Source organism: Poecilia reticulata, chromosome 10 (assembly GCF_904066995.2).
Source record: "Poecilia reticulata chromosome 10, P_reticulata-male-v2, whole genome shotgun sequence".
In the NCBI taxonomy this organism is placed as follows: Eukaryota; Metazoa; Chordata; class Actinopteri; order Cyprinodontiformes; family Poeciliidae; genus Poecilia; species Poecilia reticulata.
In genome coordinates this window covers 31,717,798-31,745,016 of record NC_088839.1, presented here as the reverse complement: position 1 = coordinate 31,745,016, position 27,219 = coordinate 31,717,798, and positions in this window count along the sequence as shown.

Genomic DNA, 27,219 nt, shown 5'->3' with positions numbered 1-27,219 from the left:
AGCTATCAAGCCTGCTCTCCCCAGGGAGCGTCCCGAGTGCAGCTGCTGTCCTCGCTCCTCTCCCAATCAACACATCAAACGCCAGCCCCAATTCATTTTTCTCCCTCCCTCCTCTCTCTTGCCCCCCTCTCTTCTTTCCTCCGCTCGCGCCGTCTCCTGTGAGAGGCAGAAAGGAGGAAAGTTCCTGGTTTGTGGAACCAAAGAGCAAAGAGAGACACTGTGGTGAATACAGAGCAGCGGCTTTAGCCCGGCCCTGCGAGCTCTCTGGATTTACTGGGATATTTATTCTTTTCTACCCAGACAAAAGAGATTGCACATGCCCTCCTGTGCAACCCAGAGTCACTCCTGTAAATCAGAAAAAGCAGCTCCAGTATAATTAGTCTCCATCATGGTGATTCTTCTGAAGCTTTAGATTAATTTATATAAACAATGTGTGCAATGTAAGTCTCTTATTTGCACACTTTTAGTATCTGATAAGAACTACTACTTAAATACTTTGTTAAGAATAATGCTGCTTTAGGTTTCCTCCTCCTCCTCCTCCTCTTCTTCTTCTTGCCCTTTTTATTACGTGCAAGAATTTAATATCGTTCACGTAACCGAGCAGCTCCCTGTCCTCTGTCAGCAGCAGCTTGTGTGTTTATTAAAAGCCCATTTTAGCATATGCTTTGATTAGATTCTTAATTACAGAAAATTATCATAATGCCACAAAAATACATCTATGTCCTCCAGGAAATAAGATCATATTGAGGGACTTAATTCTACGAGCTATAGAAGGAGAAGCTGCTCACACAGAAGCAGCTTCCTCAACAGCTGGCCGCTAAAAAAACCACAAAAAGAGCTGCTATGAATCTGGTTCATCACCAGAAGAGCTGCCTTTAAAAAGGCCCTGGTCACAACCTATCAGCTTAAACAAATAGAAAAGGTCCAGGTCAAATGAAATGTTCATGACATAATTTTATTTAAACTTTCATGCATAAATTTAAAAAAAGCAAATTAGACAAACCCATGGCTGGTTTATGTAATTATTAATGTCTTCTTACTAGAAGTAATTTAAATGCTTTGAAGCATCAACCACAGTCCAGAGTTTAGTCTGATCAGTGGATGAAACAAAAGATTAGGGTGATGGCAAGGAGACCTTCCAATCTTTTACTTATTAAAATAAAAAAGATGAACAAGGAAAGAAATCATCAAGATATAATATATCATACAAAAATAAAGCATAGACAATAGGCTATTTGTCAGGTTCAACATATTACGACCTTATATTATAGCCAAGAAACCCATAAAACACATAATGGATCCAGATGGAGACTTTAGAATAAACCTTTTAGGAAACATTTTCACAAACAAATAAAACAATTTTAAAATAAGATATTAACTTATTTCTAACGTATTAAAGGGGTTTCTGCATTCATATAAATTTTGTGATAATCAGAACCTCAAACATTAAGCAATATTTTCAGAAAACCAGATCTGGTTTGGATTTTAAGTCCTTTAGAACAAAGAGTGATTTGTGCTGAGCTTTGACTGAAATTTCAGAAACGGTACGCTTGTGTTTGGATGTATGATCATTCACAGATGCATTTCCAACAAAAACATGGCTATTTTATGTATTTGAATATATTCTTGTAAGCTTATATTATTAAGCAAATGAAAAAAATATATATATTTCTTACAAAATTGATCTAATATTTTGATCTCTTTTTAAAAAAAACATCTTCCTGACAGTTTTAGCAGCGTTACTGAAGACATGATTTAAAAAGTCAAAGAACGGTTTAAATGCTAGACATTCAGTTTTTGTATTATTCTCTCTTTTGGACCACCTGTCTCATTTCCCACAGTGACTCTCTCTATGTGTTCACATCATTTACTGTGTTATTATGGAGGAAGACACCAGATCTCTTCTGTGTTTTTCTGTATTTCTGTGTGAAATGAAACGTCACACATTCAACCTGATGACATCAATAAAAAGATTAAACAGGTGATTTGAATAGGAAGTGACACCATGTCATATTAGTGAATATAAATTGGGTTATTAAAGCTTGAGTTAGATAATTCACCATCTTGTTTAACTTTGATCTGACTGACATCCTTTACAAATTCAAATGACCAATAATCAATGGATGCAAAGTCGTAGGTGACAACAAAATAAACAACATCTGCCACAGTTTCATTTCAGCTGAAACACAGAACGTGAGATAACGAGGCTCTTCAGACAACTGGCCGGTGAGAGTTATTTCTGCGCCAATCAATACAACTGTTAAAAAAATGTCAATAAACGTATGCGTAAATTGATTTCATCTGCCTATTATCATATAAAGCAGCCTGGTAAATATGCACCTAATTACTGGTTACGCTTCAGTATCCGATAAACTGCAGAAGTAATGTCTGTGATGCAGCTCTGGATGTGTTGTTACATTTGTAATCGATACAAAACACGAGAAATGTGACTTATGAAATACGTTTCAGCATGGTCTGTTCAAAAAAATCCCAAACTGTTTACATTTCTTTATAATAAGTCCTGTTAAGTTAAAAAGGGTTTTGTGTCACCCATCTCTGCCCTACTTGGCATGTGCCTCTGCAGGCATCATCTCTTTCAGAATCACAGAGATGCCAGCTGCACAACATGCCATGCTGCCATCCTTTCCAGCCCTAATTCACCAAGCTACGCAGATTTTCTCTCCTAATCCTCCCTTTGCTTGCACTCCTATCCCGCTGGAGTTTGATAATACAATCTGAAGAGCAGACTGAATTCCTCCTCCGTCCAATATCATCGGGTTGCTAGTCTCTTGCCTCCAGGGTTCTAACAAGATGAGCTGCTTTCCATTTGGGCCCTTAATGCCACTCTGGGCTTCATTTTGCAGATCTCTGATGTGCCACAGTGAAATCACTGCCCTGGTTTCAAACCTGCTTGTTGATCTTGAGATTACGGGCCAACAACAGGTTTCCCTCCTAAGCCCTGTCCGCCATCAGCAGGGAAACCCAGACATGGGATGATATGAAGATGTCTTCCTCTGTGTTGTGCCCTTTCTACCTTTCTCTCTCGCTCTCCAACCACGACTGTCGCCGATTGCTCACAGCTGTTGGCACCGCCGCGCCACTAAGCAGGTTTTAAGACGGGTCCCAGTCGGGCCTTCTCTCACCCAACCAGGAGGCAGAGCCCTGGATCCAGACCTTTTTAAGTGATCATCCTTGTATCATAACAGATTAAGGGCTGCTGCTGCTCTGGATTAAGCCTAATCTAACCTTTATCCGCTCCCATCTCCACCTGAAACTTACGGCGACCAGCAAGTCAATCGCCAGGCGCTCGCCATTTACAGTGACACTGATCTCTTTTTTGTGCTCTAATTATTAGGATTAAGAAAAACACTTTTGAGTAATTATTTTCGAATCGGATAAACATTAGGCTTGCACGGATTTAGCTGAGCTTTCGCCCAACAAGAAGCAGAGATCTAAAAGCACACTTACAAGCTCCAGTAAAGCAGATGGAGATCTTTTCTAATCACGAATAACCAACAAACAGGGAATAGAGGAAAAGGCATGAATGTCATTTTATGTAAGCGACTGGAGGATTTGTGCATTTCTCAGAGGAGACTATAAAAAGCACCTTGACAATAAGTGTGTTTACATGTCAGCTAACAGAAATGAAACGTACATTGTGTGCTTTGCTCTGGTGGATATCTCCTTCTGATGTCCTAAATCCTTGAAGTCACTCTGATTGCTGATGAATACGGCGAGCGTTTGTAGAAGAAGAAAAAAGTGGAACCATGGGAAAAATATGACCTTCAGAGCATGTTTGATGTTATATATTATTTCAATCATACACAATTACAAACTGAAATCACATCATAGCAGCAAACTGAGCCCCAGATAACCTTTTAAAGGGACTATTCCCTCAGAGGGGTGACCCCTGACCTCCGGCCTGCCGGCAATCTTCCACAGGATGACTTGACCGTGGTTGCAGAGGTTATATGCATCAGCACATACACAGAAACACACTTTTTCTCTTTTCTCCACAAGATTTGTCTGAATATTTCCTCAATGTCAAAGAACATTAAAGATCCAAATGCATGTTTTACCTGAGTAACGAGAATCAGATAGAAAAACCTCAACTTGGGTTTTTGTTTAATTTATTCTACATGCAGTTTACAGAAAGGAGGGAAGAACTTTGGTGCTTTTTTATCAAACATAAAATGAACAGAAACTGAAATGTGTAGGTGTGCTGAAAAAGTCTAGAAATAAAAATCCACCTAGAATTTTATTCTCAAAGTTAAAAGAATATTTATGCAGTTCACAGAAAATTAGATTTACACAACGACAAGATGGTGAGCAAAATGCAGTGAAAACAGGACAATAATTCTTAAAAATAACCTGAAATAATTCTAAAACTGGCTTTGATCTAAACCCAGAATGGTTTGTTTTTCAGTTGTTTGTACATTAAAGCAGAATGAAGAATGAGAACCGAAACTAAACTGTTTAAAAATCATAAACAAAAAACAAAGATTGTAAAAACAAACTGCGCTGCAAATCAATTTATATCCTCTGAGGAGGAAAGAAGATGAAAAACTAATATTTTACTATTAAAACTCTAAAATAAATAAAATGATATAAGCAGTTGCATCCATAAAAACCGTTGCTTACAGAGATAACAAGCATACTAAACATGTGTAAAACATATTTGATACATTTTCTTACGAAGTGAACACAGCTGTAATATTTACATTTTTACCTGTGGCAAACTGAGTGAACAATAGAGAAAAGTTCAATGGAAAGCTAGGGGGCGCTGCAGTGAGTAGGTACTCTTACATAGAGACTCGGTTCTCACACAGCCGTTTGGTTCCTGACCACGGCCGTTTGCTGCATCTTCCTCTCTCTCTCAGCTTCTTCCTGTTAAACTACTAATGAATAAAATCCACTAGTACCACAAAATATTAAGAAACTCTGAAGAAAGTTGCAGATCTTTCATTTTCCAGATGTCACTCAGGTGAAAGATTGATGGTTTTACTTTCAGTCAGGATATCTTAATCCTTGTCTTTTACGGTTTAGGCACCAAAAGTGGTTTTCTTTAGCCAAAAAAACTTGCAAGACTGAAAATCAATCAAGCTCACATAGCGAATGGCTTAGCCTCCAAAAAACAAAATGACACGGTTAGTTCTCAGGTTTCTTTGCTTTTCTTTGGAAATTATGACATAAGGGAATAAAATCCAACCAACTTCTGAATAGGTAGATATTGGTAAATACAGTTAATATAGTGATAGTACTATTTAGTAAATGATACAAACACATTGGTGTTCATTCATCTTTCGAGGACATTACATTGTGTACATCTGCAGAAAGATTCCTGAGCCATAGATTGAGATTAGATTACAGCATAGAGTCATCCTGATAATCAGAACATCCTTAAATCTGCATAAAAACCTTACAGCGCATTATATTTGTTTCTCTAAATATATGAGTGTGTGTTTTTGAATGGTGGTGTGTTCTGTGTGTCTCTGTGACACAAGACAAAGTCCTGATAAAACATTAAAATGGAAGAAACTTCAAACATCCAGCAGTGGATCTCCGTCTATCTGATGTGAAAACTGTTTTCCTGAAATCATAAAATCGAGCATGTTTACATTAAACTAACCATTTTGAAAACTGTTCATTTGTTAGATGGCAATATGACATAAACACATCGGTGGCAGTAATAAACTGCGTAGTTAAGTTCACTGGTAGGAAGCTTTTCCCTCAGCCAGGATCAGCTCGGTGAAAGTCAGGACCCAACTACTAGACCTGCTGAGATTTATGGTCGTGCTAATTTTCCAACACGCATTCAGGAAATGACAGTTGTGCTCTTGTAAACTCTGATTAATCTCCCTGGAGTGTGGTGAAGGTTTCTGTGTTGCCACTAACCCCTCACTACCCTCTGACATCCCCCTGCTGCTAAAATGAAGACCTCTTGCTTCCACCTGCCCTCTTCCCTCTACCCAGAACCAGATGTGTGGAGGCTTTGATGTGGACCAAACTCTTCAACTCAGAGTGGGACAAAAACTCACGGCTAGCTCACATAAAGCCGCAGCACACACTATCATTTTGGCTTTCAGCACAACCGTTGTATGGAGTTATGAAAAATGTGACTTATTTAACTTTTGAGCTACACTTTAATCATTCATGCTCTGCAGCAGGGTGAAAATGTCTGCTTTGATGTGGCTGGCTGTCTGCTCCTAGTTTCCCTGGAGAGCCGGAGCCCTTGGAGGCCCTCAACAGTGATGTATTAAAGTCACGAGCATTATTCCATAAATTAGATAACCATTCATTACGAGTTTGTTTTAGATGAGGTATTTATTTATCCCAGGTCAGAGAGTATTCAGAACATTAATCTACATGCATGTAAATACATTCCAAATGCAAATCAGAAAGGTTTCAGTTTAAGGATTGCTTTTCCGAAACGTTTTCTGCTTCAGCAACATGAGAAACACTAGAACCATGCATGACGAAGCTCCCGCCCATCAAAACGTCTATCAATTATAAGCTTCTTTATTTCCATATTTTAACTGATTCAGTTTTATAGATGAATTAAATATGATATTGCCATTACAGTTGCCCATGTACTTGTCTTGCAAGAGATTATTATCTTTTTGTCTTATCTTATTATAAATATGCCATTAAAACTCCCATAAGGACTGACATTAATATTTGTAAAATGTGTCACTTTAAGAACAAAGGGACACAAATTTCTATCTAATACCTGAAGAGAGTCCCTGCAAATATCTTTTCCTTCAAAAAGTCATTTGACAAAGAAGCACATTACCGCCCCCTGCTGGGCTGGAGTTTAAAACAAATTAAAATGTTTAGGTTCAGTTGATTCAGAGCTGCAGAGCAGAGCTGTGCATTGTTTTGTAGACACCTGGCGCTCTGCAGCCCTGCAAGGGGAAAACAGGAAGAGATAATAGATTGATGGATAATTCAGACAAAATATCAAAACAAACATTTGCAAAATGTCGGTGACTTTGTGTGTGCAGATGAGGAAACTCATTTTGATCAGACTTAAAGTAACACAGACCTCTGACTGCACAGTCACCTGTTGATAACCTTTGTCTGCAGCATTGCACCACATTCTCCTCTCTTAGATTGTGCAAATTTTTTTCTTCTGTTTTTAGACGGTAAAACAATAAAACCTGCCTAAACTGAGAAAACTCAATCAGTAGCTAACGGCTAGGGCAGCATGAGAAGGTGAGTTTCATGTTTTCCCAAAGCTCTGTTGGAGGTAAAAGAAATCACCGAGACGAGACATGCCACTGGGCAACGCAAAGAGGGAATGAGAAATTAATGGATTACTCAGTCAGGAAAGAGGAATCTCTTTTCTACTTTGTTGGGCTTAGGGGCTAAGTCGGTGAATATGAGGCATAAAAGAATTGCTCCAAACTAACTGCATATTTAGGCTCCCCTCCTATAATTAGCTGTTTCTATTGGAGGGTTGGGCAAGTTTGGTGCTGTTCAGGTATCCTGTGCAAACAGGAGGGACCGGAGTTTAGTCATGGGACACCTACGTACTGGAAAACCCAGCATCACAAAAACATTGTTAATTTATCTGAAACTTGAAGGAGCTGCAGCATCATCACTCAAGGCCCAGTCAACTTTTAATCCAGCTCACGATCAGGACATACGCATTGGGTTCAAATAAGAAATAATCCTGCTTTGTTGCTGTTGTGCTGCTGAACAAGTCTGAGTTCCTGACTGAGTTCACCGAGACAACAAATTGCAAACACACTGTCTGCTTTAGTAGCTGGTAGGTTTGCTGGAATGTGTCCTTTCTGGTGAACTACAGAGGTAACCTCTCACAAGTCACAAGTCATAAGCTGAAATTAAAGGCAGTTTGTTTTCTCTAGCTGGGCTTGATTAGCAAAGGCAACAGCCGCTGCACATGCAGCATTTATAAACTTTCTTAAGAGCATAAGTGCAGTTTACTTTGTCTCTTGTCACAAAGGCAAAAGGTCAGCTAGAGTTTGAAGTTTAGAGAAGCACATTAAATGTTTGTTTACCCCTCAGAGTTATTTTTGAGTCTTTATTGACCACAGCTGGCTTTTGAATGAATGATAGAAAATAATACACAGGGATTAGGCCAAGGCTGGAAAGCTATCACATCCAATAACTTGTTCTTCTTTAAAAAAATAAAACAACAACATCAGTATTTGCATGCAATCAAAGTGTAAAACAAAGTGAAAAGTATAAAAAAGGAATGTTGAATGTATTATCATTTTAAGTTAAAGGTGTTTTTAATTGAAAGTGACCAAACACAAGATGGCAGACTCTGTGTTGGTAGTGATGCAGTTTTTTATGTTTTCATATTTGTTGATTTTACCAAACATTTATTTTTATGTGGGTCCAAACATAAAGAGATTAAGTCCATTTGGTAAAACATTCAGTCCTTTGAGGTCTGTGTAATTTGTCTTCAGTTCCAGATCAGATGGGATGAAGGGTGGAAAATCTACAAACTCAGCAATGTAAGGATTAGTTAGATTACTGTTTAACAGCATCTTGTCTTTCTCCTTTCAGATATGGAAGAGCATCGAAACGAGGCACAGCGCTAAAGCATATCAATCCAGGAGCACCTTTCATTTTGCTTGGCACTGATTGGCCAAGCGAAATGGCCAATCATTTTGGCCATTTCGCTTGGCCATTATCTTCATCCTTATCAGGGAGGAGATAAGGAAGATTATGGATGTTAGCTTCTACAGTAGCGCCAACAAGGTTTCCAATGTGTGTTTTTACAGTTCTAAGTATTAGCTTGGATAGCTGTGATTCATAACATGCTTGAATTTCAGGGGTCCACTGTAAGTCCAAATGACACTCCAAGCATCTTCACTGTTCTATCTTGGATTTAAAACCAAAGTCTTTATTTCTAACTTCCTTATTCATAGTTCCCTGTCTTACTTTGGTTAGTCTGGCCCTTTCTGTCCTGTTCTAGCTGCTCATGTTTAAATTTAGTTGTATTTTTTTGTGCTTTGACATTAAATCTTATCTTGTGTTTTCTACTATGAACTCAGTAAAATACAGGATTTTGATTCATTATTCATTTCAAGCAATGCAAAGACAGCTGGAGAAGTAGCATGAATCTGCAGACCACACAGAGCAGAAGCAACTTATGATCTTCCAGTGTCCGCTTGATCAGAGAAAGTTTGTTCTGCAGAATCTAATGCAGATAATAACATTTAGAGGATTGTGTGCTTATGTTGGAAGCATTTAATGGATTTGCAAAGCCTACATTAGACCCTGTTGAGATTTTCTCTTGGAAAGTCCCCCACAGGTCTTGTGCAATGCTCAGGTACATGCTGTGAATTGTAAGTGTTTGGGTCCCCAGCCCTTACGGCACAACATGCCATGGTGTTGATGTGGAAGGCTGATGGAATCAGCAAAGGAGCCTTTTGATTTCCATGACTTTAGACTTAAAGTAAGTGGTCAGGGTACGGTGATCCTAAAACTTTCTGTAGGATTTTAGAAAGGAGGCTCTGACCAGTTGTATGAGAATGGCTCTTATCCAGGTAACGGAACCAAATGGATCACGTCTTTACACTCAGAGGATTCCTGAAGGGGTCCTTAGAGTTTTGTTTTCTGTTCCTCAAATTTATGTGGATCTGGAGAACAGCTACATACCTCAATAGACGGCATTTATGGGTTGTAAAGTTCATAATGCTAACAGATGCATAGAACAACCCAACATCCAGGACCAGAATGAAAATGTTTCACAAGTAAATGGTGATAAAATGATTTTACTACTAATGAATCTGTCAACAGTGTGTTTCCTTTAGTCCTGTCCTTCAGTTCGCCGGTTTAGTCTGAACCAAAAGTGGACTTTACTTTTTCCCGTTGGCACGGTTTGTGTTAATATTGTGCTTTTTTTGCAAACACGCTACAATTAGTAAACAAAGCAATGTTGGTGGCGATCACTGGGACAGAGCATGTAAAAAGTCTGCTTGCTGCATTCCTTTTGTACACATTTGTGCTGTTATTTATACTGCAACACCACTTTGAATGTCAAGATCAGCTCATACATCAACAACACTGGCGGACTGATTTTTACCAGTAATGGTTTCCTGTAAAGTCCAAAAAAATGTGTCATTTCTGTAGCTGGTTCGGATCGAAGTTGGTCTGTATTCACATCAGAACCAAATCACACCAGAGTTCATTTGGAAGCGGACCATGACCTTACGGACCATGACTATCTCAAAATGTGGTTGTTGGTCCAGGATTTGCTTTTACACCTGAACGAAGGTCCAGATCAGCAGGTAAAATGTGTCAGGAGCAAAAACACAGTTTTACACAGAAAATTGTAAATTAAGAACTAAAACATAACCTTATTTTCTTCAAGAAAGTAACGTGATCCTCACCTGCTCACATTCTATTTGTCTGTTGGGAGAATATACATTTTACAAAAAGCACAAAGAAATCTTTCTACCTTCAACAGGAAATCTGAAGGCAGAACAAAGAACAAACACTGAATCACCAAGTCAAAGATCTTAAAGCATTTCATTCCACATTTCTCCACATCCACATCCATCTGTCACACCTCCCACAGCATGATCCACTCATCATCACATGTAATTTGATTTTTCAATTGACAATGACAATGATGGAGATTGGGATAATCCCCACTATGCATTCCAAATGGAATATTTCCCAGTAGCCTGTATTGATCGGTACTGTTATTTGCCAAGAGGATCAGAGTGATAATTAAAATCTAAACACATTTAGCATCTGACTGTGAAGCTTTTATTACCTGGGATAGTTCAGTAGTGAAAAGAAAAGGTCATCTTGTGCAAGAGAGAAAAGGATGGCGACGGGTTTGACAGTTCGGTTTGTTTAGGATATTACAGATTTTGATTTATTGCATGAAGAAAGATTAGTTGCTGATGATGTCTTTACTCTGGACATCCTCCTAAATAAGCAAAGGTCATAAACTAGTGATTGGTGTTTGGAAACCAGAGATGAAGACTGATAATGCAGACACAGTGGGAGATTTTGGAAACAAGGAGTTTTTCAGCAAGTGAGTTTGCTTTGTTCAACCGTCCAACATAAAGACATCCTGATGTCTTCAATCCCAGTAGAGATCCCAAACATTTACTTTCCCTTTTCTGTTGCTTCACTATTTTTGGTTTCTGCAGTTTTGTGCATTTTTCCCAAAGTAATACATTTCCTCAAAAGACTTTAAGGGTTTCTAAATATTTTTAGAGGTTTGAAATCGAGATGATGGACGGTGGATTAGTGTTGAAGTAGCACGGACCCTGAACTGTCTAATGTGGCAAAATCTGCATGAATCCAAATAGATTATTAATTTTTGAACAAAGTCAAGGCATTTATTATGTCTATCAGATGACTATGTAGTTACAAACTGTTGTTTTCTCTCTTTTTTGAATCTCAGATACGGATATTTGTGTTTTTCTGTTCACTGATTTCCTCTTATACTCCAAAAGGTCGCCCTCAGGTTTAAGTATGAATAGACATTCATATGAATGTTGTTCATTGAGATTTGGACTGGTGACTAGTCCACAGTGTACTCCGCCTCCCATTCATTTTGTACTAGTGACCCCTGAGAGAACTGGCTGCAGAGGAGGAGTGTGTGAATTACCCAGACCTGGAGGGAGGGAGGGAGGGATCCGTCTATCAGAAGATCTGACTCCCATCCTATCTGCTTCGCGCACGGCTCACCAAAACGCCAAAAACTTGACTCATGGGGTTTGGCCAAGCACAACCCGAAAAGGCAACAGGAGGAAACCGCCCACTGAATGTGAAGAGGAGAATGAAGGCTGGGGGAAGTTTGAGCTAAGACAGGCAATGGCAGGGGCCTGGATGTGGCCCCTGAGACACAAAATATATGTCCTTTAGTGTGGATTACCAACAAAGTAAGTCCATATGTTTATGTAGAGTTGTTTTTGTGTGTTTCATTTCCCAAACTATGTACAAGTGCACATAAAATTTATTTTATTTCTTCTCTAGACATATTAAATAAATACATTTCAAAAACTCTCACAAATATTTTTCTTCTTCTTCCATAAAAAAACAAAAACAGGAGCCAGCTCATGTTTTCACTGTAGACCCCAACCTGACTGAATGGGCCGTTCAGGACAAATGATGTCGTTAGCCAGGGCCCTCAATGGGTCCCTGAAGACGCAACACTTGAGTGTAGAAAAAGGTGGCGGGGGCCTTGGCTTCAGCCTGATGTCAGAATGATAGATTCGCTCTGTAATTTCAAATAGCAGCTGTCAATGTTTCGTTACTGGAGACACAGTGAGGGTCCAACGGCTCCCAAAGGCCAAAGCAAGAAAGTAACTGATGCATCAGTTGCTTTAATGAGGGGACTTCATCATGTTTGTCCTGAAAGAGGGCAGTACCTTCTGCCCCATCAATACGACCCCAGCTTCTCGGTTATTAGCTGTTAAGAAAAACTGTTTATTTGATGTCTCTTAAAATGAAAGAGTGTGTGATGTAGTGTGTGGTGTGTTGGTGTTGGAAACTGCAGAGTCCTAAATAAACTAACAGACTTTAAAACTATTGGAACCTTTTATACATACGTTATATATGTACATATTGTATATAATAGTGGTCTGGACAAAGAATATTTTTGCCTATTTTGCAAACAGCATTTTATTGCTGCACATAGCGAAAAGGCCAGATCATCTGTGAGCAGCACAGAAGCAAACATTGTGCTTGAAAGTAGCACACTTCAGAAATTTTATCTGTCATATAAATTAACATCATGGCCACAGGCCCGCACCAGGAGCAAACACAAGCACTCCCCTGGGGGAGGCAATTTAAGCCAGGAGGGGAGGCGGACGGAGCGCCAGGCCACAGCCTGGGAGGATCCAATCGACCCTAAAGACCATCCGCTGTGAGATGAGGCAGAAATTGATGACCAAATGTCAATGAGATGGAGACAATGAGGACGAAAGGTAAATGTCCCAGTGTGGATGTTTATACATGTGCATGGCTGAAGTTTACATTGGACCTCTTACTGAGTGTGTAAATCACAAACCTCCTCACACTCAGACACTTTTTAAGGGCTCTTTGGAGTATTTCCCCCCGTTTTATTAAGCAGTAACATTTTATGAAATTCAGTGGAAGTGGATATATGGCCCACCTATGGAAGGGAACCTTTTATGTGTGATCGAGACAAATGATAGATGTGTCATTACTAATGAAATTCATTGTGTCAGCCACTGGGGAATCCGGCAAGAGAAAACTAGCCTTCCTTGTTTTTAAAGTATAATCCCTGTAACAATAATACTATTATTTAAATATAAGCCGTGTATGCTAAGTTTATTTATGATTTCCTGAATCGTAATCGTTTGTACAGTCTTGGTATGACCACAAACCGATTTATATTATTTGGATTTTAGGTGAAGTAGAAGGAAGATACCTGTGCTTCATCAGTGTGTACTTATATAGCCCCTTTCACTCTGATACCCCTAAGTAAAATCCAATACTGCTGTCTTCCTTCAAATGTCGTCTAATAAACGAATGAAGCTGTCTCATAGGCAGAACTTTGAATATTAAATATTCAATTTTGTCTCGTTAAGAAAAACTAATTTAACTAATTAACTGTAACTAGTCGCACCTGTACAGGAGTGAAACTTCAACCTGCTTCCTTGAGGTAAAACATTCTCCTGCTGGTTCCAGACCTCCTTCATTTCCCGGTTATTTCTGTAACTTCAGGGACTGTGAAGAAATGAAGAAGGATTAGTGGAAATCTGAATCAATGAAATGACTTCTTTGGATAGCCACGGGTCAGGCACGCAGCATGTTTTACTTGACATTTCAATTGTACAAGTAATTTGCATTGTGTTTGACTCTGAATGACACCCTCATATTGAGGCTTCCAGCTTCAGTGTTTTTTGATGAGCTGAGTTCAAAGAGGAGCCGGAAACACGACTTAATCACAGGCTGCAAGACTCTTGTCAATCTGAGGCAGAGAAAAAAGAAGCACCTCTGATATGGTCTGCTTTTTTCAAATTACCAATGTGTCCATTCTGACACAAAGCAAATCTTACTCACATCTTATTAAAACACAATCTGCCATTTGTGTGCTTATATTGTCACATGTAGTTTTAATGCATTTACTTTAATATATTGCATTTAGACAGCAGATAGCTTTGTGCATTTGAGAAAATCCTTTACTAGTTATATCCTCTTATTTGAATACTAATTCAGTCAAAAATGCATCCAAATCAATCCAATTATTTCTAAAATCAGCATGAAATCATATTCAGCTCAAGTTACATTCTGACAGAAGAGTCGTTACAGTTCTTGACACTCGATATGAATTTATGTTTCCAAGAAAGTGATTGCATTTTGCAGCCTTAGCAAACATCTGGTGACAGTGGAGAGGAACAACTATCTGTTAACAGGAAGAAACCTCCTCCTAGTGACGGAGGTTCAATTCTGGGGAATCCTTAACCTGCCTGCCTAAAATGTTCACTTGTTGGTTCCAAATGTGAGGTATTTGTGGGATAATTACATGATAAATATGGTCATGTGACTATCATAAAAAAGAAGTCAGTACTCGGGCCGGTTGCATCGTGTGCAGAGCTTTAATCACGATAAAAGGATGACATGCATGTAAAGTGTTTGATTCGTTGCTCAGTGACGGTGGTGAGGAGCGTTGCCATGGTTACCTCGGTAACGTTAAACTCCTCCAGGTCCGTGGTTATTGTATTAATATTAGAGTCATATTATGTAAATAATCTTCATCTTATATTAACCTTTACAGTCATATTCAATTAATAAGAGTCTGGGTTGTTATCAGGCTTGTTTGTCAGATTAAAAACACTTTCTGAAAATAACCATTAAGCAGATATCGAATATATTTTTCATTAGATCACATTTCTGCATTAAGAACATTTTTTTATCGGTCTGATACTAAATGTCATGTTTTCATTAGCTGTAAGCAAGAAATCGTCATCATTAACAAATAAAAGCTTTAAAGCAAGTGGGAAGTTAATCTATATAATGTGTTTAACTTATGAGATGACGCACTGAAATATTATTATTCTAATTTATTGAATATGATTGTAGTTGACGAGGACTGCCAGTGTGGCTCGCAGGTAACGTCTCACACATTTTATTGATTTCCTATCAGAATGTGAAAATGCATTCATTCATTCATCTTGCTTCTTATTTGTCCTCCTTGCGAATAAAAACAGTATATTCAATGCATTCATGTTTTATTTGTCTACCCTCTGACCATTGTGTTCTGTGGTAAATTTCCACCTGAAACACTGATAATCCGGTTAATGTCTTGTTATCTGGAATTACCCCACTGAGGGACAAACAGGAAGAGGAACAGTTGATCTTCTGTCAGATTTAATAGATATTTTTCTCTATACATTTCATTTTATGGTCATTCCAGATCACGTTTACCCTTTTCCTTACTTTACAGAGTCAGGTACTCAGTTGTCACCTTTCTATCTATTTTCCCAAGGTCAGAACATGATGGGCGGACGGCCAGACACGAGACAGAGGTAATGAGTTTGGAATGGCATTTAGAGAAGTGCGAGGCTGGAGAATCACACCTGACTCATCACAGTATGGATTCAGAAGGAATAGATAGTGTTAATGAAAGTGGATGGCTCAATCTTTGCAGCGGTCCTGAAAATCTCCCCCCTGTTAGCTGAGCGAATGAGAGCTGTAAAGAACAAACATGTTAGAAATTAAATATATACTCGAGTTGAGCATTTTTCCTCACAGAAAAAAAAAAAAAAAATCAGCATTAAATGTTTGCTGCTGCTGCAGTTAGAGATGTGATTCTAGAACAGCAATGTTCATTCATCAAACTCTTCTTGCTAACATGCTAAGTGGTTTGTTTGCGCAGCATTTCCAGATTTCCAGTTTAATTGTGAGTGTTAGTGCAGAGAGCCATGTTTTGCCTGAGTGTCCCGTTTGGGTCAGGGGAAACGTGGTCAGGTTTCAGAAATAAATCAGGAGTTTTTAAAAAAAAATGCAACCACTTTCATGCATTCTGCATCACTGTTTGTTCTTGTAAATGTCCCCTTGCACCCCAGGGCATACATCTGCCCTCATGGGCCTGTGCAACAAGAGAAACAATCATGTTTCCACCATTCATGAATGATAGTTTTCAATTGTACTGTCAGCAGCAGAGGAGAAAACTGATTTTTTTTTTCCCCGAGCCTCCTCCTGCTCTCAATCCACCGCTCTGCCATGAAAAGAGAAAATGCTTGTTTACCCAGAAACCAACTGGCCTCCCTGATTGCCATCCCAATGGTAATGGCCAAGGATGAGGGAGATCAATAGCTATCTGCACCCATTGCTGAAGCAATAACATTCAATAGGAAAACCCATTTACTTTTACTTAACTTTGCTTTATTTTGTTTTACCATAAGGAAAGCCAGTTGTGATGAAGATGGGATTTAAATGGACGGCAGGTTATGGATCTTTTACGACTATATTGCTTTTTTATTGGAAAGTGAGTAACAATGGGTATAATAACAGAGACAGGAGAGGTGAGTAAATCTGTCAGAAAATATTTTTAATCAAGAGAATAACGTCTCTACTTCTGAGTGATTGACACCCTTTATTGGCTTGTTTGACCTTGAAGAATGGACACTGATCTAGAACGGTAGCTTTGGCGTTATAGCCAAGCAGTGATCACTGCCATTTAAAGCTAGAACCAATTCATGAGCTCAAAAGACATAAAATAACACAACAAAAAAAGGAAATATTTTATTTCAGAAACAGAAGATTTTTTTTGTGACTGAAAATCCGAGGCTGTAAAAGTCATTAAAAGCCGGATTTGTGTGTTCACGTGTGTATGCCAGCGCAGGCATGTCCGTCTAACTTGGTGAAAACAGGAAGTTTAATAAGAGCGTGTGTGTTCTGCAGGACTCACCCTAGAGCCACGCTCGCAAATCCTCCTGCAGTCGGAGCGGGTGAACCAGTATGGAGTCAAGTTTTTCCCAGACACAGAAATGCATTTTAAAAAAAGAAGTAGCTGTATTGCAAAACACATTTAATCACAGAAGAATTTATTATTTTATAATAGTGCTTCACTTCTACCAGCATGTTGTATGATAAGTTTCCACCTCTGTTGGTATGTCTGTGTAGTTTTGATGCAAAGTGGATGAAGTTTCTGTATTTTCTGTATTCTGTCGCTGTTGTTTGACTCCATCATTCAAACCAAACATCCATCCTGGCTGCCCTCCACATAACCTTGCATCTAACTCCAAAGACTTCTCCGAATCCTTCGGAAAGCTTCTGGGAATGATATTTCTTTACTTTGGCGCAGCGCTGATCTGCTCTAGATATTTATTTTCTTTTTTATGGCATCATCACATCCACCAGTACTACTGTGGACACTTTGGTGGATTAGCTTTGTGTCCTGTGTGTTCCTATTAGAAGATGCTTTGTTTGTACTTTATAGAATTCCACATTTTCAACAATTTGAAAAGTAAATGAAATATAACTTGTGATATTCCAGCCTGGATATTTACTCAGAGCTTCCTTTGGGGTCTCTGGTGAAATATGTGTAAAAATACTTAAAACTTCACCTTATTTCAGGTTAAAATTGAATCTGTGGACAATTAGCAAAACAAAGCATCTGGGTGATAAATGTTTTTTTTTTTTTTTTTAAAGAATCACATTAATTTATGCCCCTAACAAGTCCTGTAAAATAAATACTTCTACTTGAGCTTTTAAAAAGTTTACATGATAATAAGGAGTCCTAGTGGTTTTTGAAAGGTTGTCCCTGATGTGATTAAAAATAAAACATTCAAATTGTATCGTCTATCTAGTCATATTAATTATTAAAAAGTTTAAAACAATATAACAAATGATGATCTAAATTCAACCGACTTGTTTTAATAATCTTCAAAGCAGTTTTGAAATATGGAGACTTTTAGCTGTACTGATCCATTAAAAAGAATAGTTACATTAAGACAATCCAAACATTACAGAACTAGCATCACACTGAGATTATTCAAGGTGTAAAATTAACCCACTCATCAAAGTGACCATTTTGATGAGACGGCCACAGCTGCAGCTGAGTTCAGCACCTCTCTGCTTCGCTGTAAACGGTGATCAATCATGCTGCATCTGCAGAGCAACAACTTTGTTTCCAAATTTATCACCATAGGAGGCTTCTGCAGGCATCCGGCTCTGACACCAAGCAATGCTTGTGCATCTAGGGAAGGAGACAGAGGATGTCAGCTGTGAATTAGGTGGCACCGATGGGCACCGCGGGGCCCCTCTCCGCTGCAGCTCTGGTTAATCCAAGCTGCTGCGCTCAGAGGACACCGCAGGACGTTTAGATGGGGCTTAACACCAAATCGGTTCAGACATACTGTGGATGTAAATGGGCCATAAACAAGGAATGTAAGCTCTTCAGTCTCTGAGAACTTATTAATGTTTGGGTTAAACCATGAATCATCTTAACACTTATTTTTTTTACCTCATTGACTCTTTAGTTGGCATCAGTGCTGGTAAATGTGTGGTTAGTTAGACAGGTCCACTAAAATACAGTAGTGATGAGAGTTTTACCCTCACCACTGGGCATGGGTTTCACATTCAGGTTGGGCTTTTTATGATTTATTGAAATCATTTTTTTTTTCAGAGTGGAATAATTATATGGAAAATGTTTAAAGGTTTTTTAAAGACAAGAATTAAATACACAATCGTCAATTTCTTGCAAATGAATGTTCAATTATACATATATACACCAGCCCATGTGTATTAAGTTAAATAAAACATAAAAACAGTAACCATTGTTGAATTCTGACTGTTCTCTTTTAATTAGAAATTATTTTGATTTTTTGAGAATTGTTCACAATTATTCCAGAAAATGGATTAAACTATTTATCATTTTCCAGATTAACAGCAGAAGTGGAAATCAAATGGATGGACATCCACCTGACCCTGAAATGGAAATTTGATGCAGACATTGAAGAACAGCTAAGAAGATGAGCTGGTGGTTCTGTTCACTACTGACTGTTCTCATGGGGAAACTCAACCTGCTGTGTTCATGTCTATTTTTAATTTATCAGTGAATGCAGGCGGCTCCTGAACAACCTTTCAGTTTCATCTTTTGACTCTTCTGTCAGGAATCATAAACCAGGACTTCCTGATGGGTCCAGTCCACGTCATTGCACATCATTTAATTATTAAATTAATAAATTAAAATTCTTTGTATTTATGGTTTACTTTGTTGAAAACCTTCTTATCCCTGCTGGGTTTTTTGGCCCTGCATGTTTAATTTTGAACCAGTTTGGTTTAGATTTATCCAATTGTTGATTTTATGAAATGTTCAGATTGTTTAAATTGGAAGTGATAACAATGCAAAGTGGATTTCTGGTTTGCAGACTTTCATCAATGATCTTTCATTTCTTAAAACATTTTAGTCCTAAGTCCTAAATGAAAGACTAAATAGGGATCTAAGCAACATGTGTCTCTCGCTGCATTCCATACCTTTAAATAAATAGTTTTCAATCTTTAATAGCAAACTGCTGCCTAAACAGCTGCAGTCCTCCGCCAAGAACCGTAGGACAGCTGGTTGTGCACACACACTCTCACACTGTGCCATTTCAACACATGCACACGCACATTTCCTCTCAGCCTCACTCAAATCCTCTTCTATCCATCCCAGGTGGAATTGGGTTGAACAATGGCATGATGGGAAGGGTGTTGTCTGCTGGGCTTGGTGGATAGTGGGATCCTCCCAAGGTGACCTTTGGAGAGTGCTGAGGGAAGAGTTGAAGGCTTTGGTGGCGTAATGGACTGCTGTCGCTCTGGACAGAGGTGCTTCAAATAGTAATAGTTTCACAGAAACTAAAAAAAAAAAATTCACTGCCACATTTTATTTTTGGTCTTTCTTTGAAGACTGACTTTTATTTCCCACTTATCCATATTTAACTCTGCTTAAAAATAAAGTTTCACATCTAATGAAACATTCATTGTTCTGTTTTAAACATGGAATAGAGAAGAGATTGATTGGATAAATCATGCATCTGAAAACAAACCTACATACAGAGACGGTGAATTTATGTTGAAGCAAAAGTCTTGAAATAAGGTTTTCTTATAATCTCACATTGGAAACCTTTGAAAAAATCCACGACTGAATACATTTATTCAGGAACAAAAGAACCGAATTGTCCATCTAAACTTATTAAATAAATGTAGGTGAAGCATTTTATGATTTATTCTTTAATCTCTTAGAATGAGCACACTTTTTTGGAACTTATTTTCAAGAAGAGTCCAAATTTGTCCAAATCACTAGGATGAACAGGCTCTCATATGCTGCTATATGATAATGTTTCGCCTAAAAAAAACCAAAACCAAACAAAAAAATGAGTGACCTCTGACAAAAACTGAAAAAGAGAAATGAAACATATGAGAACTGCTTCCCCAAACTCACAATCCCACCTTCTTCATGTCCGTCTCACTAACCAGAACCAAACCCAGGAGAAAATCGGCCTGGTGAGCTGAAGAAAACACCGGAGGCGACTCTGGACCGTCCAGAGAGATCAAGCAAACAGAAATGGTGAGTAATATTTCTCTCTGTCCGCTCCAACCTTACATAAATGTTGTTTGAAAGGTTTTGGCTCTGATCTTTCACTCCTATTTTGTGTATTTTATGGATTTTATGGAGTCTACTTCCTGCTTGATTTATGTGAAAAGATATGAATAAAACCGATCCGAACAAAAGCCCACCCTGCTCAAAAATCAGAGCAGCCAAATATCACTGTATGCCAGCACATCTCCACTGACTCCACAGCTAATTACCTTCAAATAACCAACTTTGGGCGGATCCTGAACTTTCATATATATTGATCTTAATTATTTCTGCCCCCAAAGGTCTAACAGACGCAAAGTAAAAACAGTTTCTGCATCCCCCTCCCCTCCTCCTTCCTCTGTAGGAGATTTTACTCTCCAGTGTGGAGGTGCTTAAATAAGAGGAGAGGCAGAGGAGGAGAGCGCGGAGGAAAAATAGCCCGGGGCACCTGGCAGAGGATTTGACCTGTTCCCTTGCAGCCAGAAGCAGGGAGGAAGAAAAACGCTCTTTTTCCCACACTAGCCATATTTAGGGCTTAGAGAGCAGAAGGTACAGAGGTGCCGCTATAGGTGGAAGCCTTCATCTCTGTCTCCCAGTATGAAGGTGCGTGCAGTGTGGAACAATCTGGACATTGTGCTGACCCGCCCCGTCTGCTCTCGGCTTACAGGCCCAAAATAAGATAAATAATAATAAAGAGTTTCCACGTTTATCAAGCGTCCCAGGGCCTGCTGCGCCACATTCATTTACTTTCAGCCTTACAGCATCACAGCCAGTCACGCAATGGTGTTTTAAGCCCCTTGATGATGTCTTAAGCTGGATATATAATACGCCGGAACAGATGAAAGCAACTTCATATGAAAACTTTTTCTCTGCCTCTGGGTCGAGTTTCTTCAACTCAGTATTATGAAAACTGTTCAGTTCACAGACACAAATATCTCCAGTGCAATTAAAACAACATTAATTTGACTACGTAGAAATTTTTCTGCTACCAATCTGGAGTCTTATATGTCTAGTTATGATTTTTTCTTCTCTCATTTTACAATATAAATGCAAAAATGTATTTTTTCTGCTGAGGCTAAATATGATTTCCCACAGAAACAAATGAATAAATAAAAATTTCCATGTCAATCACACAGCTATTTGACAATAAGTCACGTTTTCCACGATGGTTTTGGTTTCACAGCATAACGCTGTAATTCTGCTGCACAGCGCTGCACAATAACCATATTTCATATTTGTGAGAACGGCGCATACAGAATCGCTGACGGTGATTTTCCTGCTCTGTATTTTCACGGTGGAGTTGTGCCCGATGATGGTTATGATAATTTGATCTGAGAAGACACAGAGATTTGAACTAGCAGAAAGGAGGATGCAAATCCCTCAGTAAATCCCTACACTATATAGCCCCAGCCTGCTGGGAGAGTTTAATATCTACTGGAATGATTAAACTGAAAAGGTGAAACCAGTGCTGTAGTAATAAGAGGGAGGACTGTGCAACAGGGGTTGGACAGCAGGCTAATAGCTTGCACTGTAACTTTGACCTCCCGTCCACATCCACGATCCAGAATGCTAATTTGCTCGACATTCTTGCGTTTGTCAAATCATTTTTATTTTACTCTATGCCACATGAAAAGGTGCGTTGTGAAATGAAGGGAAGTCAGAGCTGGCAGTCAGTGTGATATCCAATCCAAATTCATTTAAAGAGTCTTAAAGAGCTCTTAGAAAAAACTCCCAGTTTACAATAAACTGACTTATTTCCCCATTTTAAAAAATAACCACCATAGAGGTAGGATACCACTGGTTTTATTCTGTTGTGCATTTTGACTTTATTTGCATTTAAATAATGCTGGTCACTGATAAAATAACCCCAATGCAATCAGGAAAGTCACAGAACATATTTCAACACATCATCAGTTTAATGAACATAAAGGTCAACGGATGTTAGAGATGATCTTTGCTGTTTCTTAAGTGTCACAAATACGATCCCTGCTGAAACATCTGACTTTATGTCAGACTTACAGCAGGAGTCAGGAAGGAGATCAGCTTTGTGTCTCACAGATCAGCAGGTTTAGGTGTGAAATGTGTGTAACAAGCCCACAAGCTAAAGACCTTATAAAGATACAGACAGAAGGTGAAACCTGCCTCATATCAACATGGGGTGAAAGGTCACTCCGCAAGGAAGAAGCCAAACTCCAAACAATGCACTGAATGACAAAACCTTCGTGTCCAGAGGTTAGATGAAACTGAAATCATCAGCATTGTTACATCTGAAGGAAAATGGTGAGTCTTGCCAACTATAGAATATCAACCTAACCAGGATGCATGGAGGTGGCAGCATCATGTTGAGGGGATGTTTTGGAGGAAGGGTTCATGCATTTTTCAGAAATACACATTATTTTTATCATTTTAATTGACCCAGAAGCATGATGTAAATAAGTTATATATATATTTTTTATATTATGTATTTAAATATCCATTCTAAAATAAAATGGATATTTATAGCAAGCCATATGTTAATAAATATATGAAAAAATACCATTTTAAAACTTTAACTTTTCATTTAGAAGCAATGAAAACAGGCTTTTTGTTGCAATACAATGATTGTCTTAACCTCTGTAACTCTGATATTACAATAAACTGATCAGGTCAGAAAAGTTTTGATGCACAATTATGTTAAACATCAAGTCATTCCTGATAGTTATTACAATTTTTCCTCATAATTATTAAAATTGTGCTAATTAATGCAGATGTAACACAAACCTTTAAACTGCCATTGTTGTTTTCATACTGATAAATAAAAAATAGAGAGTAAATTTACTTACAAAATAAAATGAATCTTACTGCTGGCAGGTTCTGTTATAAAGTAACTATGAAATTGTACTAAAGAGTTTAGAAAATAAAATCTGAAACAGAGATAAACATTAGGGTGATGGACAGGAGGTTTTCCTAAACCAGAGAGTCAGAGCTCATCAGCACAGATTAAAATAGTTAAAAAACCAGCAGAAACATGCAAAAAGTGTCAACAATTATAAGAAAGGTTTAGTCTACTGATATTTGGTAAAAGTATAAATTTGGATTCTATTCTGTTAATAAATTGTAAATGATCTATTTTATCATTTCTTGACAGATGCCTGTCTCATTGTTGTTAGAAACAAACTTCTTGATTGGGTGAAAATCTTTTGAAATCTAAATTTAATATCTCTCTTTATTTATTGGCTGTCTGTGACATTTATAAAGTTCCTGCTGGGAGATGAACTTTGTTTTTATTGGCGTCTGACTTGGTTGGTCAACAGAATTAAATACGCAGCTGACGGAGCTCTACCCAACACGGCCACAACGCTCATCTAAATGTCTATTTATAGCACTAATAAGTGTGGACCTTTATGAAGTTTTCATTACAAACAGATCCGATGGTTGGCGCTCCGTCATGAAGAGAACTGAGAAATATGAAGTACAGTGGGCCTTTATGCGCTCTCTCTCTCTCTCTCTATATATATATATATATATATATATATATATATGTATCTCTCTCTCATATGGTTCAGGTTCTGTGTTTACGTTTTCAAAGCTTCATACCCAATTTATTGCAGAATATATTCATATTTCAAATTTTAATTTATACGTCTACTCACTCCTTTTGATGTTAATTATTTATTGTGTTACTATCATATTATCTGTAACTTGTAATGCTCAGTAAACTGCAAAAATGCATAAGCTTTGTATTTTATTGGGGTTTTAAGTTGCAGTGACAGAGCAACATAAATTAGGTCCTAATTGTTATAAGTGGACATAATGGTTTCAAAATAGCTGTCAAATAAAAATCTAGAAAGTAGATCTAGATTAAATTCAACTCCTTTATTCAAAACCTTTTGCTTCATTTATATCTGCAAGTCTTTTTTGTCTCTACCAGCTTTTTTCAGTTAGAACCTGAAATTTTTGACCAAAATATGTCAAGATCATCAAGACATCAGGTCAGACGTCCAGCTGCTGTTGCTGTTCGCTCGTGATCTACGCAGCATTTTTAACTTTGGCCACAGGATTTTCTCACATGATCTCTAGCAAACCTCACAGAATAGCTGGATTTATACTTGGAACAAATTACAGAGGTGAATTTAGAGGACTTCTAAAGGCAGCTGACTGAACTATAACTTTTTTAGGGGTATCATAATAAAGGGGTCTTTATTACACTTTTTGGATTTATTTTTTTCAAATCAGGTAATGCTGGATCCCTTCGCTGTTTATGCTGGTTTGATCTTCCTTCTTTATCTCACACTTTCAGTGTTTCAGTAATAAATAGTGACCTCGTATCGGGGTCACTTCCAGGTCATCACCCTCACTTCCCACTGCAGACACTGTGATTTTTTTTTTTAAGTCTGCCGTTGTCACTTTCACACCTCCCCTCTAAGCAGACTTGCATGTTCACCTGTGACACCAGATAAAAAATAATCTGTAGTGCGATCCTGCTCACCACTGCCCAAGCACAAAAGGAGGCAACTTGCAGGGTAAATGCAACGACTCATTCATTCTCCATACACAGTAATTCTGCCCGAGCCCCTTTAGTCTCTGCCGGCTAAATCCTCTGTTAGAGATAGAGGCTGGGTTTGATCCCCAGCAGGATCTCAGTTTATCTCTCTTGCAAATCTGCTGCCAGATGACAGGGTTAGCATTTGTGGACTGCGGCTGCCCGTTTTCCCTTTTAGATCGACACATTGCTGGTGACACAGTCTACGCTGCTTTAATACAGAGCAGCAGCCGGTCTTTGTGCCAAACGTGCAGCTGACATTGTTCCCTTTCTGCTTTACGTTTCTCCAAGCCACATTTTTAAATTAATTAATTTTAATTAATGTTTTAGCTTCATCAGGATAATGCTAGCATTGTGTAGCTTTCCAAACTATGTTTTATTGAAAATATTTTAGTTATGATCTTTGACAAAAACACCAAGGCATATTTTCCATGAATAATTTGGAGACATGTTTCTCAGAGAAATCCAGAAATAGGTAAATCTGCTAATACTGAACTGTGATCAGCAACATAAAAACCAGATGACATTCTGAAAACTGTTAAAAACTAAACTGGGAAAGTTCGACCTGAATGGTTGTTGTTACATTCAGTTTCCACCCTGAGAGTTCAGTGAAGTAAGGAGGTGGCAGGATCATGCTGCGGGGTGTGCTGCTGCTGCAGCACGTCATAAACAATATGGCATCATAAGGGAAGAACATTATGTAAGGATTTGAGCCCGGGAGTGAAGCTCGGTTTCAAATGGGCCTACCAGGTGGACAGTAATCATAATCCAGCCAAAGTGGTTCTAAAGTGGCTTAATTACAACAAAGTTCATGTTTTGTGTTGACGTCACAAAGCCCTGAGCTCAGTCCTGCAGAGAATCTAAAAAGGTTATCTGACCAATAAACCTGACCCGGTTCCTCTGGTTCTGTCAGGGGGAACGGGCCAGAACTCCAGCTAACTATCGTGAAGATTTCTGACTCCAGGCGGTTTGAAAGCAATTCTGCCAAATACTGAAGGAGCGTATGTAAACTTTGGATTTTTAACACATTTATAAGTTTTAACTGACCAAAAACAAGAGCAGTTTGTTGTGATTTGACTTCAAACAGCAAGAAAATAAACTTGAATTTAACTTTGACTTCTCAATTTGAAGAAGCATAAAAACAAACATCTAAGTAATTCTGTTATTTTGTGATTAGAAACACATTTTGGTAAATTACATTTATAATTGTGCAGCATAATTTATCCTAACTCATAAACATCAGCGATAAATCAAATAGTAATGGCTAAATACACATTAAATGAAGCTGAATGAAGTTTGTTGTCCTGATTTGAAGCTCAACACTGATTTCTATGAACACAAAAGTAGAAGGAAAGAAGTTTTTTTTTTTTTTTTTGGAGCGTTCCCTGAATGTTCCCTGAGCTCAGGCTCAGTTGGGTTGTTTCCGTGTAGAGACTCACACGTGTCATGTCATCAGCACCGGGCGACCAGCTGCTGTTGCTGTTCGCTCGTTAAACATTTGGAGAGTCAATACGAATTCCATCAGGCTCCCTTCCTCAGGGTAAACACGGGGAAATACAGTGTGTAAACGTGCCACACTCGTCGTTCACCCCTGCAGAAAATAGAGCCATCCAACTGTATCAATAACTGGAGCGGCGGTGGAGGAGCTCCAGGAGCAAACCTCAGCAATTCATTAGAGTCTGTGGCGCCTCCGGCAGATGAGGAGGTTTGCAGCTGTTGACGGCTCGTCGTGCAGCGGAGAGTCACGGATCTTTGGTAAATGTCAATGTGGCATATAAAGTCTGCAGACGGGAGTCCTGTTCACATGTGAACTTTTTTATAACCTTTAATTACTGAAGGGAAACATTGATCGTTCCTGTTCAGATTCACATTTTTTCCCCAAGAAACTTTCATGGCAAGTTTAGTGAAGCAGACAATGAATGTGTTACAATTTAATACATCTACTGGTGACCTTCATCTTAATTTTCTTTTTAACTTTTAGTCATCCTTATTTTCTAAGATATTATTCAGAGAAACAAGTGAAAATACCTTCTACAATGACTCCCTACATATAAATTCACAGCAGTCTAATTATTTTCAGAATTAATAAGCACACTGCATATAATTTATTTTAAGTATAAACTCATAGCTGCGTCCTCCATACATGTGGTCTCATTGTGAG